Here is a 16,086-nt window from a genome sequence, read left to right as displayed (position 1 = left end):
AACTTTGCTAGGTACACATGAACTTTAAAAAGCTAGATGACCTTATGAACATTTCATGTGTTTCATGAGTCCTAGCTTCCTTATTTTAAATTAGGAATTATAATATTTCTCTTGTTAGATTTTCCTAAGGATTAACTAAGAAATTGCATATAGCAAATCCAGTAGTTACCTTTGTGAAAAGAAAGGACTTTTAGAAACAAGACTTATAATTACTGAATACTTTGCATATGCCAAGTACTAATTACTAAACATTTTACTGTATTATTCCTCACTACTTTAAAGTTAGTAGCTGTAATTACCATATTTATACAGATGAGGAAACTTTACTAGTAACAGATTATGCAACCTGACTTTAACTCACACACTGTTCCCTAAGACAATTGTTGAATCTGATTTCCTCTCATAACAGAGTTTCTGTCCTTGTGTTTATTCATAAAGTCAACAAATATTTATTCAGTATTGTTATGATTTTAGAAAGATTTCACTCCAAACCCATAGACATAGTTCAACGTCAGTGTCATATGTGAATGGTTAATGGACTAATGACTGATGAATTAAGAAAAGGCTTGATCAAATGGTGGCAGCTGAGTGTGGGACCTTTGGGAAGTGATTGGATCACATTAGGTTACTAGGCTTCTGTGATCAAATCATGACATTGTAAGGAGAGACCACATAGAGGCTAAGTAAAGGACAAATTTCCTTCACTCTGCTTCCTGAGTTGCAGTGGGATTTTTCCCTTGTCATCCACCTGCTTCACCAGGTGCTTGGACCAAAGTGAGTGCTAATCTTGAACTGTGAACCTGTAAACAGTAAGATGATTAACCTCCTCTCCTAACTTGGTCCTGTCAGTTAATTTAAGTCAAGTAGTGACTTAAGTAAAGCTGACTACTACCAGTATTTAATATATACAAAGCTTTTTGTAGCTGAGATGTTATGCTGCTTCTTAAATGACTACTACTTAAAGTATGGAACCAATATATTTATACGAAGCCTTATACTTTGTGAGTGGTTTATGACTACATACTGTTTGCTTAGAACTCACACACTGTAAAGCCAACAGGATGGGGATCATTCTCGTAATTTGGCAGAGGGAGTAGCTGAGGTTCTGAGAGTTTAACTGGCTCTCTGTGTGTCTTACACTCAGTGCTTCTTAGACTGTGGTTAAGGTCACTTTATTTTTAATCTATTGCAGGCTAAGTATTTCTGTAAAATTACTAAAAATGTATAGCTAGAGAAATGCAATGTCAAAAAACAGTTTCTATTTTTCTTTTGATCTTTTCTTATTCTACAAACAAATTACCCTACCACGTTTCTATAAAAGTTATTAGTGGGTTTCCATGCTCCTCATGTTGTAGAGCAGTTACTGTGCAGACTGACAATAGCCTGAAGACTAGGTAGCAAACCCTGCGGCACTAATAGAGCTGACATGCAAATAAGGCAAACACAACACTCAGTCTTAGGCTTTCCATCTGCTGGTACTCATCTTTTCATGTGACTCTGGACTACCTCATTCTACAAAACAAAACCTTTATAGTCTAAGGGGCATAAAGGTTGACTTCCAAATTCTCAAAATGAAGCTAGTAAAAGAAAATTGACAAAACACTGTAAAAGAGTTATGGGATACAATTGACATGTGAAACGTGAAAAGATGGTTGGAAGTTTAAAGGAACCTTTTCTTCTAAATTTATTTATAAGACATCAAGACTGCTATAAATATGATATGTAGCATATTATGGAAAGACTTTAAAAAGTTTTTTTTAATTTCTCATACATCTTATTCTTTGAAAAGATAAGTTAAGTTATATTTAGAAATCTGGATCTTGTCTGTCTCCAAGTAGGGTAGAGACCTATGTATAATTCTAAACAATAGAAGCGGATCTTGGCCTGCTATGAAATGGAAATGAACTACACTGAAGGAGTTTAAAAATAAATGCTTCTTGTTCATTTCAAAAACCACTAAAGAAAATTGCAGCCCTTTTGGTGTAAGGTAAAATGTACATTGAGTCAGCAGTGAAAATTTACTTTGTGATGGTTTTGTGACTTTCTCGGTTCTACTGAAATGGATCCAAATACTTATATGTGCTATTTTATTAATAACTATTTTAAAATCTGTGTCAAAACAATATTGCACAGATGTTCAGGAGTAGTTTGTGGTTGTGAGTAAATATTAGAGGAAGATTGACTTTTTTCTCCAAATGATGTTAGTGGAATGCTTTTTATCATAGTTTAAGATACCAGAAATCAGTTTTTGACTATTTTTCTGGTGTATGAAATATCATGCCATAGTTTAAGCAAATATATTTATTGGAAAACACATATGAGTGCACAAATCCTAAGAGAACAGCTCAGTTATCACAATGTCTACACCTGTAATGCCACTCAAATTAGAAGATGCCGAACACCATTGAAGGTGCTCTATATTTTTCAAGTCACAAATCTGAAGGCTTCATAAATGAAACTCTTTTCCTAAATTCTAACACTACATATTATTTGTTCTTTATAAATCGAACAATAGAGTTAGAACTTGCTTGCATGTGGCCTCTCAGTCTCAGTTTTATGTATATGAGATTCCCATGTGCAGCATTAAGTTTAACTTTCAGTACATTTCATCTTGACCAGTTTTTAATCTTATATCCTTAAACATGTCTTTTGGGACATCAGAAAATTCCTATTGATGTACAATTACTTTGCAGTCTGGTCCTTTTGCAACTTTACTAACATTTGTTGAGGAGGAGGAATTTTTGTTTTAACTACTCGGATGGGTGTATTGTGGTATATCATTATGATTTTTATTACTGTTTCCATGCTGACTGATAAGAATGACACTTATATCCCAGAGCAGCAACTCCCTAGCTACATCCAAATTAAAAAATGTATGGAAAGTTAGAGGAGGCATTAAGAAGAATGGTAGCTTTATTCACCTGAGCTGACCTAAAATTCATCTGTATGTAAAAAAAAATGAAAAATTATAGGAAAACTCATGTCATTAAATATACACATACCTGGAAATCCCACTGACCTTAAAATTCAACTTACTTTGCTCAATTTTTACTTTCCCATTAGCTAATTGATGTATTGCAATCTATCAATTTATGTCATGTTTCATTGGACACTATCCAATCTTATGACATTAGAATCACAGCTGACTGGTGATGATTAGAACTGGTTGCAGGAAAGTGATTGCACACTCCATTTGTGTGTTGGGAAAGCTAATTATTTGCCCAGTCAGTTGAAACTAGGGATGGCACATGGGCAGCAAGCATGAAAATGATCCAGGAGGGCAGCATGATTTTGACAGAGGGCCTAAGGCTCTCACCCATGCAGGAAGTCTGACAGCTCCATCACTTTCCCAGGCATTTCCTCTGGTGGGCTGTGTTATGGTTCATTTGCTTCCAGTGCTATTACTTTCCCAACAGTATGAGACCTTGAGTGATATGTCATTGAGAGGATTTGAGTGTACAGAATTTGATACTGTATTGACATGTGGTATGTGTTTATGAAACCATATTCCCATAAATTAGCTAAACCCCAATGCAATTTCTTTGTTTTATTGTAGTGTGTTTGTGTGTGTGTGTGTGTGTGTATATATATATATGTATATATACATACATTTATATATGTATTTATATAATTTACCACTTTCACTATTTTAACTGTGTAGTTCTGTATGGTTAAATATATTCTCATTGTTGTGTGATTATAAATGACCATACATCACCAGAACTTGTCCATTTACCAATAACTTCAATCACATATGAAACTCCATTCACTAACAGTTTACCTCACTTTATGTTATTGATGTCATAAGTTATGTATTTTATAGGATGTATCCCCTTCCAGAAATTCATAATTGTTTTATGCATTTACCTTCTAAATTCTATATAAATTGAAAAGTAAAGTTATACACCGAAATTCCAATAATAATTCATTTCTATCTGTTTCTGCATTTACCTTTACTAGAGAACTTTATATTTTGCTTTAACATTGAGGTACTGTCTAGCATATTTTCATTTCAATTTGAAATATTTCCTTTAGCGTTTCTCTAGGTAAGTCTAGTGGTAATAAATTCTATCAATTTTTGGGGAATGTTTTATTTTGTCTCTCATTTTGGAAGGGCTGTATGCCATACAGAATTCTAGGTAGACAGGTTTCTTTTTAATCTTTTTAGCACCTTAAATGGATTATCTTATTGCCTTCTGAATTGCAACATTTCTTCTGAAAAATCCACTGATGTTTTTATTGTGGGGCTTTTGAATGTAATGAATTGTTTTACTGTATTCAAAATTTTTTATTTAATTATGATATGTCTTGGAAGATATGTCTTTATTCTATTTGGATTTTGTTTACCTGATTGGATTTGTAGATTCATACATTTCCTCCAATTTGGGAAGTATAGGACTATTCTTCATGTAATGTCTCTTCCATCTCTCTCTCTCTCTCTCTGTCTCTTCTCCTTTTTTGGATTCCTATCATCCATGTTTGTATTCCTTATGGTGTTCCATAAGTCCCTTACCATCTGTTGTGTTTCCTTTTATTTATCCTTTTTCCAGCTTGCTCCTCAGACCCCATAAATTTCAAGTGACTTGTCTTCAGGGTCACTGAGTCATATTTCTGCCTGCCTGATCAGGACAAAATTTACATGAATTTTCAATTCTATTATTGTCCTTTTCAGCACCAGAATATTTTATAATCTCTGTGTCCGTATTGATATTCTCATTTGTTCACATTTCTTTTTACTTGATTTTTCTTGAATTCTTTGTCCATATTCTTCTTTCCTCTTTAACCATATTTAACATGGTTGTTTTAGTCTTTTCTAGTAAGTATGATGTGTGTGTTTCTTCAGGAGCAGTATCTGGTGATTTACGGACCATAATTCCTTACTTCATTGAATGCTTTGTGATCATTTGTTGAGAAGTGGCCATTTGAAAAAGGATCTGTCTTTCCCATTCTTTGCAGATGGGCACATGTAGAAGATTACCACTAATCAATTTGACTTGATAGCTCAATGTCCTCTCAGAATTTTCTTTCTGAGATTGTCTGTATGGTTCCCTTTTTCCCCTGTACACACTTAGATCTTTGATTTCCAGGGGGATACACTGTAGTTTGCTTATTTAATATTTCTGTGAGAGAACAAGAGCCTGGTACTTTCGAATCTACCACCTTGCTGATGTCACTGAGGTTACTTTTAAATGTCTTAATTTCCTAAAGAGTCTGACTTGCTTTTTTTTCTTAGTGCTTTAGATGTTCAATTTCATTCCATTTCCAATAAACTTATATCTTCTGGCTTCTTTACATCTACAACTGTCCCATCCCCTTCAATTTTCAAAAGCCTCCATTCTTTACATGGTTTCTAACCTAAGATTCAGACTGTGCCACTGATTCCTCATTTATGTCTCTTAACTCTTCTGTTCCCTATTCTATTTTACTCTTAATTATATCTCTGTTCCCTCTTCTGAATTCCAGATCAAGTGAGACAGAAATCATTTCCTTGGAGGTACTCAAACAGGTTAGGGCATTGCAAGGATTTTTACTCAGCTATTTATGGCCCAAGAGGGAGCTGGAAATTAGGCCACTTCCTACTAACTATGATGAATGTGCAGGGTCAGGAGTGTGGCAAAGACCAGTAAAACAGCAACATTTTCATCCACTTTGAATGTGATTTTTTTTCTTGATTGAGCATTTTCTTAGTTTCTTTTCTGGATCTTTGACTATCAGAGATCCTATTATTTTAAGTAAGATGTAAGTGTATTATTATTCCTTTATGTTTGCATCTTATAGTTTGTTTTAACATGGGGAGTGGAAAGGGAAAGCCTTCAAATTTCATTTCCTGACACCTTTCTGATGTTTTTAAAATTTTGATACAATTGAATTTTGAGTGTAATAAAATATCACATATTTTGTATATGATTTTGGCACATGATTCCAGCATTGACATAGAATAAATTCCATGAAATATAGTCTTTCATCCATATGTCAGAATCAGTTAAGTTTTACATGTCAACAGTCTTCCTACTACGTTGTTTGCTACTCATACACAATTTGGAGAAGCAAAGAGCTGAAGTTAAGAGTTACTTAAAGTTATTTATTTATTGGAAGATTAGATCAGATCAACCTACTTCAATTCTTTTGCTTTTAATTTTTATTTATGTGTTTCATTTATTTGAGAGAGAGGGAGAGAGAGAGAGAGCCCTCATCTGCTTTTTCATCCTCCAAGTGTCTGCAAAAACTGGCATTGGACCAGGTTGAAGCCAGGAGCTAGGAGCCAGGAATTCAGTCCAGGCCTCCCGCATGAATGGTGGCAACCAACTTGTTAAAGGATCTTCTGCTTGCTCCCAGAGTCTGCAGTAGCAGGAAACTAGAATAAAAAAATTGAAACAAGACTCAAATCCAGGCACTTCAGTAAAAGATGTAGGTGTTCCAAATGATGTTTTAACCACAAAGCCAAGTGCCCACCTCTTGCCTCTTTGTTTCATTACAGAGTTAATTTGGAAATAATTTTGTATAAGCAATAATTTTATTTTTGATCAATTTATAGCAACATTTTCATAGTTAGGCAAAATCTGTGTGATATAGTTAGTTGAATAAATTTATTTAAGCTTCCCTTCAGATTTAATAAAAGAATAAAAACCCTGGAATTGAAGTAATAATTTTGGTAAAATGATTATTGTCTTGAGAACCTTAAGGTAGTAATCTGTTAATTAATAGTCCATAGCCAAGTCCCTCACCCCATAATAAAAAACTGGTAATGGCTTTCACCAAGATCTGTTAAGAGTTTATTTAATAACATAGTAAAAGGAATTAAGAGGAGATATGAGATTATGATCTACTCACTTGGACATATTTATTTTCCCCAAGATTATACCTTGGCTTTCATTTATAGATTTCCCCAACAAATATGGCTTTCAAAACAGAATACTTATATTTAATTTTACCTAAAAGTAACTGTATGCTTAATATATTCTTTAGGGTAAAAAAAATCACTTATAATGTTGGACAAATGAATGCAGTTATTAGTGGGAATTATTAAAAGGAGATCAGTTGAATGCTCATTCATGAAAACAACTAGAACATAGACTTAGATTTATTTTATATTCATATTTATTATTCAAGAAAATGAACAAAGAAAGCCCTTCTGGATATATTATGACTAATTTCTTGGAAGAAGAAAATAAAGGCAATAAAGTGGTTATGTTGTAAGGTTGAAATATAATTTATACCAGATATTCTGTAGCTTAGTTTACACACACACACACACACACACACACACACACATAATATACTGCTTTTTAGTTATAAGGAAAAGGTATGTGAATATTATGTTGTGAAATCAGGGTTCATGGCATAGACTAGTAAAATTGTGAGGTAGAAAAGTTTCCTTAAACTGAATGACACCTTCTTCCCATCCCCAAGTAAAAGGGAATTGTTTTGTCATTGTGAATCTGCAGAAATCATAGTGCTATCTTGATACCTTATCATTGATGGTTTACCTCTTTATAGAGGCATAATGTACAGTACACTAAGTAGGAAATTGAATCGTTCCCTCTAACTTCAAATAAAAAAAATAATCATTTTTAAAGACAGAAAGGATTGAATACAACTTACCTAATTTATTAGTTTTGTTGAAGATTTTTTCCCTGCCAAATGCATTATGTTGAAATAGCTACATAAGGAAAAAAAAAAAAAAAAAAGGCCAGCGCCGCGGCTCAATAGGCTAATCCTCCACCTGCAGCGCCGGCACACCGGGTTCTAGTCCCTTTGGGGCGTCGGATTCTGTCCCAGTTGCCCCTCTTCCAGACCAGCTCTCTGCTGTGGACTGGGAGTGCAATGGAGGATGGCCCAAGTCCTTGGGCCCTACACCCTATGGGAGACCAGGATAAGCACCTGGCTCCTGGCTTCAGATCAGCGAGGTGCGCCGGCCGCCACGCGCTGGCTGCGGCGGCCATTGGAGGGTGAACCAACGGCACAGGAAGACCTTTCTGTCTGTTTCTCTCTCACTGTCCACTCTGCCTGTTAAAAAAAAAAAAAAAGAGAAGAGAAAAGGAAAGGAAAGGAAAGGAAAGGAAAGGAAAGGAAAGGAAAGGAAAGGAAAGGAAAGGAAAGGAAAGGAAAGGAAAGGAAAGATAAAAGAAATAGCTACAGAGACTTACCTGTTTTCATGATATCACTAAATGCTTCCTTTATTTAATTTTGTCATTGAATTATAAAACTCTCCGATAGCTCTGAAAGCCTTTTCTCCTTCACCGAGGTCTTCTCAAATGAGTGCTTTCTCCTACAAGTACAAATACATAAACACACATAAATATTCACATGTATTTATTTGTGTAAGTTAAAGTAAAAGTTCATTGGATAGGCATCTGGCTTAGTAGTTAAGATGCTGCTTTGGATGTCTGCATCTCATATTGGAGTGCCTAGTTCAAATCTTGGCTTCTGTTTCCCATCAACTCCCTGCTAATGCATACCCTGGGAGGCAATAGATAATGACTGAAGTACCTGGGTCCTTGCCACCCACTTGGGAGACCCAGATTTAGTTCCAAATTCCTGGGTCTGTGCTGGCTTAGCCCTGGCTGTTACAGTTATTTGTGTAATAAACCACTTGATAAAAGACCTCATGTCACCTATTTTCCCTTTCTCCCATCCCCTCCCCTCCCCTCCTTCCCTCCGTTCCCTTCCATTCCATTCCCCTCTGTCTCTGTCTCTCTCTCTGTTTCTCTCAAACACACAGTCATAAATTCAGAAAAATGAAAATAAATAATAAATAAAATTTTGAAACTTTTATTTAATGAATATAAATTTCCATAGTTCAACTTATGGATTACAATGGCTTCCCCCCCATAACCTCCCTCCCACCCGCAACCCTCTCCTCTCATGCTCCCTCTCCCCTTCCATTCACATCAAGATTCATTTTCAATTCTCTTTATATACGGAAGATCAATTTAGCATATATTAAGTAATGCTATCAACAGTTTGCACCCACACAGAAACACAAAGTAAAAAATACTGTTTGAGTACTAGTTATAACATTAAATCATGATGTACAGCATATTAAGGACAGAGATTCTACATGAGGAGTAAGTGCACAGTGACTCCTGTTGTTGACTTAACAAATTGACACTCTTGTTTATGGCGTCAGTGATCTCCCTAGCTCTTGTCATGAGTAGCCAAGGCTATGGAGGCCTTTTGAGTTCAATGACTCTGATCATTTTTAGTCAAGGCCATGGTCAAAGTGGAAGTTCTCTCCTCCCTTCAGAGAAAGGTACCTCCTTCTTTGATGACCCATTCTTTCCATTGGGATCTCACTCACAGAGATCTTTCATTTAGGTAAAATCATTTTTTTCCCCAGAGTGTCTTGGCTTTCCATGCCTAAAATACTCTCATGGGCTTTTCAGCCAGATCCGCATGCCTTAAGGGCTGATTCTGAGGCCAGAGTGCTGTTTAGGACATCTGCCATTCTGTGAGTCTGTTGTGAATCCCACTTCCCATGTTGGATCATTTCTCTGTTTTTAATTCTATCAGTTAGAATTAGAGGACAGTAGTCTTGTTTATGTGATCCCTTTGACTCTTAGACCTATCATTATGATCAATTGTGAACAGAAATTGATCACCTGGACTAGTGAGATGGCATTGGTACATGCCACGTTGATGGGATTGAATTGGAATGCCCTGGCATGTTTCTAACTCTACCGTTTGGGGCAAGACTGATTGAGCATGTCCCAAATTGTACATCTCTTCCCTCTCTTATTCCCACTCTTATATTTAACAGGGATCACTTTTCAGTTAAGTTTCAACACTTAAGAATAACTGTGTATTAATTACAGAGTTCAACCAATAGTATTAAGAAGAACAAAAAAAATACTAAAAGGGATAAAGTATTATGTTGTACATCAACAGTCAGGGAACTGTTTCTCATAGTGTCCATTTCATTTCAACAGGTTTTGTTTTTGGTGCTTGGTTAGTTGACGCCGATCAGGGAGAACATATATTTGTCCCTCTGGGATTGACTTATTTCACTCAGTATGATGTGTTCCGGATTCCTCCATTTTGTTGCAAATGACCAGATTTCATTGTTTTGTTTTTTACTGCTGTATAGTATTCTATAGATTTTCTATTCTGTTCCACTGGTCTACCCATCTGTTTCTGTACCAGTACCATGCTGTTTTGATTACAACTGCCCTGTAGTATGTCCTGAAATCTGGTATTGTGATGCCCGGCTTTGTTTTTGTTGTAGAAGACTGCTTTAGCTATTCGAGGTCTCCAGTGCCTCCACATGAATATCAGCATCTTTTTTGCAGATCTGAGAAGAATGTCTTTGTTATCTTGATTGGTATCTCATTGAATCTATAAATTGCTTTTGGGAGAATGGACATTTTGATGATGTTGATTCTAACAATCCATGAGCATGGAAGATTTTTCCATTTTTTGGTATCCTCTTTCTTTAAGATTTTTTAGTTATTTTCTTTCTTAAAGATTTTGTAATTCTCATTGTAGAAATCTTTAACGTCCTTGGTTAAGTTTATTCCAAGGTATTTGATTGTTTTTGTGGCTATTGTGAATGGGATCGATCTTAGCAGTCCTTTGTCAGCCATGGCATTGCCTGTGTATACAAAGGCTGTTGATTTTGTGCATTGATTTTATATCCTGCTACTTTGCCAAACTCTTCTATGAGTTTCAATAGTCTCTTAGTAGAGTTCTTTGGATCCCCTAAATAAAGAATCATATTGTCTGCAAAGAGGGATACCTTTGAAACATTAGACAAACTTACTCATTCTCTTTGAGTTCATGTTCTGTCATCTGTAAATTGGAATATTGAGCTATAAGTCACACCATTGTTGAGATAATTATATAAGATAAATAAACAGTTCTGTCACAGTTACTCTAATACCATAGAACTCACATCAATTACTTTTTCCTTTCCAGAAGGAAGAAGTTTGACTTCTTCCTTCCCAATTTGTATCCCTTTCATTTCTTTTTCTTGCCGAATGGCTCTGGCTAAAGCTTCCAGGATTATATTGAATAGCAATGGCGAGACTAGGCATCCTTCTCTGGTACTAGTTCTCAGTGGAAATTCTTCCAACTTTTCCCCATTCAAATTATGCTGGCTGTGGGTTTTTTATAACTTGCCTTGATTTGTGTTGAGGAGTTTTCTCTTAAGCCCAATTTTCTTAGAGTTTTCATCATAAAAGAGTGTTGAATTTTATTGGATGCTTTCTCTGCATCTATTGAGATAATCATATGGTTTTTGTTCTTCAATTTGTGTATGTGATGTATTAAATTGATTGATTTGTGAATGTTGAACCATCCCTGCATACCAGGGATAAATCCCACTTGGTCTGGGTGGATGATTTTTCTCATGTGTATTTGTATTCTATTGGCAAGAATTTTATTGAGGATTTTTGTGTCTATGTTCATCAGGGAAATTGGTCTGTAGTTTTCTTTCTCTGTTACATCTTTTCCTGTTTTAGGAATTAAGGCAGTACTGGTTTCATAGAAAGAATTTGGGAGGATTCCCTCCCTTTCAATGGTTTTGAATAACTTGAGAAGAATTGTAGTTAGTTCTTCTTTAAATGTCTGGTAGAATTCAGCAGTGAAGCCATCCAGTCCTGGGCTTTTTTTGTTGGGAGGGTCTTTATTACTGATTCAGTTTCCATATTGGTAATTGGTCTGTTTAGGCTTTCTGTGTCTTCATGGCTCAATTTAGGTAGGTTGTATGTGTCCAGGAATCTATCCATTTCTTCTCTGTTTCCCAGTTCATTTTCATACTGCTCTTTTCTAGTAATTTCTGATGATTCTTTTTATTTCTGTGGTGTCTTGTTACATTTCCTTTTTCATCTCTAATTTTTTTGATTTGGGTCTTCTTTCTCCTTTTTTGGTTAGTTGGGCCAGTGGTGTGTCAGTTTTGTTCATTTTTTCAAAAAACCAGCTCTTCATTTTATTGATCTTTGTATTTTTTCTTTCAATTTTTTAATTTCTTGTCTAATTTTAATTACTTCTTTTCTTCTACTTGTTTTGGGTTTGGTTTGCTGTTGTCTTTTCATATTCTTGAAGTGCATAGATAGTTCATTTATTTGGTATTTGGTGTCTTTCAAGTTTCTTGATGTAGGCACCAATTGCTATAATCTCTCCTCTTAACACTGCTTTTGCTGTGTCCCACAAATTTTGGTATGTTTTATTGCCATCTTTATTTGTTTCTAGAAATTTTTTTACTTCTCCTTTTTACTTCTCCTTATTTCCCACTTTTCATTCAGAAACATGTTATTCATTCTCCATGTTTTTCCATATGATGTAAAGATTCTTGATTTCTTGATTTCCAGCTTCATTGCATTGTGGTCTGAGAAGATGCACTAATCACAAAGCATAGAGAAAATATCTCCTTACCCTAGCATTTAAGTGGCCATCAAATCTGTCGTTTAAGCCAAGAAACTCTTTATGTAAAAAAAGAGGCCCTATTAATAAATGCACAAGGATAATAGTCTGAACTAGGAGTGTTCTTGGTAAACCAAAACACATGGTCACCAACCTAAATGTCATCTTCTAGACCTAGGGTTCTCTGTCCAGGGTATTCAACTTTGCATGTTCCCACAGCTTGCAGATATGTACTGTCTTGTAAAACTTCAGATTCAGAAGTGTCACTCTTAAAGCTGTTTCCAAATGGCTTAGAAATCTTAACACAGGAAATTTTCTTCCTTTTAGTCCAGAATATATGATTCTTTGACAAAAATGCACTGACCTTGATTACTACTCATTTCCATTCTTCACAAACTAAGTTACTGTATGAATTCACATAACTCCAATGAGTAATTGCTTTTTTGTCTATAAAATTGTAGAGGGGTTGGGTAATTCACCTAGAGGGTGCCTAAACATATTTGTAGCGTTATTGTTCTATGAGTCTGAGCAGAAGTTAATGTAAACTTTCATACTTCCAATGAATAATGACAAACTAAAAAAATAATTTGTATGTAATTAATGTGGATTTTTAGAGTTATCTAAGCTGATGATTGAAGATAAAAGTGGCAGAAACTTGCAAATCCATTTCTCCCCTTATTTTATGATTTTAATTTATGTACCAAGTATGCTTGATCTCTGTCAAATGACAATGAAAATTCAGGCATAAGGCTTTTCCTAATGGCTGTGATAAATGTTACTGTAGCTGGTTACCTTTTATATTGACTACGAAATGAAAATAAAGGACTTGTTTTTGTTTTTATTTCTGAAACATTATTTATACTAAGTTATCTGTCATAATTCTGTGTTCTTTATATTGAAAGAAGACTTTCACCCTGTAGATTCTGCAAGGGTTGATGACAATGATGATGACAACTCTTCTCTCTTTTTTGTGCTTTAGTGGTTAGGGTTATAATCTGGAAAGTCCATTCAATTTTTTGATTGAATGAGAGAAGAAATAGCAGGGTTTAGGATTTATGTTAAGCAAAGTTAAAGACAAATATTAATGTTAATGTTGGGGACAAATTTGGAAGAGTATGAATAAAGGTTTTAGAAGCAGAGAGATCACACTTCAAAGCCTGTGTTCAGTGGTATTACCTTTGAAACATTAGACAAACTTACTCATTCTCTTTGAGTCCATGTTCTCTCATCTGTAAATTGGAATATTGAGCTATAAGTCACATCGTTGTTGAGATAATTAAATAAGATAAATAAACAGTTCTGTCACAGTTACTCTAATACCATAGAACTCACATCAATTATTTTTTCCTTTCCAGAGAACCTAGAACAAATATAAGCAGGACTGCTACCTCAACCACTTGTCCTAATATCTTGATTTTTATTAATATTTCTCTATAGTAAACTCTCATAAGCTATCCCACCCAAAGAAAAACCCTAATGACAGTGATTTACCAGATATCCTGAAGTCAGATCAACTGATGGGTGAACCTGACCTCTACCTTTCAGGACATTGATGCCCAGCATTTGGAACTCATTGCTTTACATCCTTTAAGAATCCAGTGTTTCTTGTTTTGTTTTAGTTTTAGTCATTTATAATCAAGAGCATAGGATATGTGTCCAGCCTAAGTTCTGAGGACTCCATTTGACATAGTTGACAGAGTGTTTTGCTCTTCTTCGTTAGAGAAAGTAAACATTTAAGATATCCAGCAAGGCTGGAAAACCAGAAAACCCCTAAATGAATGATAGTAAGCAATGACTTGTGAGGAGATAATATTGAGCCTGTAAAAGGACTATTTTTATAGCATTTTAGGTCCTCACTGAGCCAGTTAGGGAATTGTCTTATTATCTTGATATTGTGTAGTGTTTCCAAATGCCCATCCAGAGAATTATTTTGATTTGTATTCCTTTAGAAACAACTTCAATTTCCAGTAATATCTTCTATTATTTTATTTTGTTATCAAAGTGAATCAAATATTTGTGACAGACTATAGATTTCACTTGACCTTAGAGAAAGAAGACGAAGGTTATGCTAAAGAAGGAGAGGCAGAGTGGATTTGTGCCCCCTGTAGGGTCACATTGTAATTTGCAGTGGTGTCTAGGTGCTTTTACAATTTGCAGACTACACTCCTTTAATAAAATTGAACTACAGAGGAAAAGAGATATAGAGCCTTAAACATTCTTAATCTATTTGGTTTATGAAGTGAATCTTTGTTCACTTTTTTTCTTGTCTCTTGCACACCACTTTTCCTCCAGGCTGTGGAATACCTTTACTGTGGCATACCATCCATTTTATAATGCCCTCCCAAATGCTCACTGACTAGAGGTGTTAATTCACAGAGGAAGATTTTCTGTTACACATGCATTATGCCTTACATAATATCTTTTTAATCAAAGGCCACTTTTCTAACAACATGCCATAAAGATTTTAAATTTCCTCATTTCTTCATGATTATGTGTCATAATAAGTTCTTTCTTTTTTTTTTCCCCTATTGTCTATATTCTTTTTTATAAAGATTTGTTAATTTATTTGAAAGAAGTCATAATTAAACAGAGAGAGGAGAGGCAGAGAGAGAGAGAGAGAGAGAGAGAGACATCTTCCATTGGCTGGTTCACTCCCCAGTTGGCCTCAACGGTCTGAAGCCAGGAGCCAGGACCTTCTTCCAGGTCTCCCATGTGGGTACAGGGGCCCCAAGACTTGGGCTATCTTCTACTGCTTTCCCAGGCCACAGCAGAGAGCTGGATTCGAAGTGGAGCACCCTGGTCTTGAACCAGTGCTCATACGGATGCTGGCACTGCAGGTGGTGGTTTTACCTGCTAAGCCACAGCGCCGGCCCCTGTACCATATTCTTAAATATGAGAGGTTTTTAAAATATTCATGGGAACCATGTATTATTGAAAACTATACATGGATTTCCAAGACAATGCATCAAAATAAACTTATCTTTTAATTTTACTTTTGATGAACTTTGTGAATCACCCTCATATGATCCTAGCAGCCTTTAGCAAGCAGTCATAAATCTGGACTTTAAATTTAAAGTTGTCTAAAACAGATTACATACTTTTTAGTATTGAGAATATATTTAAGATATATATGTTATATCTTGCTAATATTTCTCAAATAATTTTGCAAAAACAACTTGTCAATAGACCATTTATTTTGTAAACTTGGCTCTCAAGAACATAACTAAGATCCTAAATGGACTCTGAGGCTTAAAATAACAGATATCACATCTCACATGCATATTTTAGTACATTTGCTCTTGGGAAAAAATCCAATGGGTTCTTTTACCTAGTTCTTCAGACAACAGGGAATTATAAAAGACAGAGAGTTCATTCCAATAACATACACTGGCAAAGTCAGAGAGGAATATCTGAAAACAATAGCTATAGATAAAACAAAAGATGTACTCAAATTATAGATTGAGGTAATTAGATGCCAAAGTTATTTTGATATAGTCAATTTCTGGTTTCTGTTGGGCAATTGTTCTTGTTTATAAATTCTCTTGTATGATTTCAGAAGATTGATTTTGTTAGTAACAATACAAAAATTTGATATTTTTTCATATCTAATTGCAAAGCACATAAAATAATATACTGATGACAGACTAGACACTATAAAGCTGCCAAATATTTCTAGCCAATCCTCTTGTAGAATATCAGATTGTCATTTATCGTTTGGTAAACTCA

The 16,086-nt window shown here is 35.1% G+C and overlaps 1 protein-coding gene across 4 annotated transcripts in view; it reads left to right on the top strand.

The window, feature by feature from the left end:
• The window catches only part of LINGO2 (leucine rich repeat and Ig domain containing 2), a 1,387,358-nt gene that overhangs the window by 791,668 nt on the left and 579,604 nt on the right, over window positions 1-16,086 (top strand). The gene's annotated exons all lie outside the window — the stretch shown is intronic.

The sequence above is a fragment of the Oryctolagus cuniculus genome, chromosome 1 (genome assembly GCF_051225735.1).
Source record: "Oryctolagus cuniculus isolate XC-2025 breed Fujian yellow rabbit chromosome 1, ASM5122573v1, whole genome shotgun sequence".
NCBI lineage: Eukaryota > Metazoa > Chordata > Mammalia > Lagomorpha > Leporidae > Oryctolagus > Oryctolagus cuniculus.
Note: the sequence above shows the minus strand (reverse complement) of the source record. Positions and strands in the feature narration are given on the sequence as shown.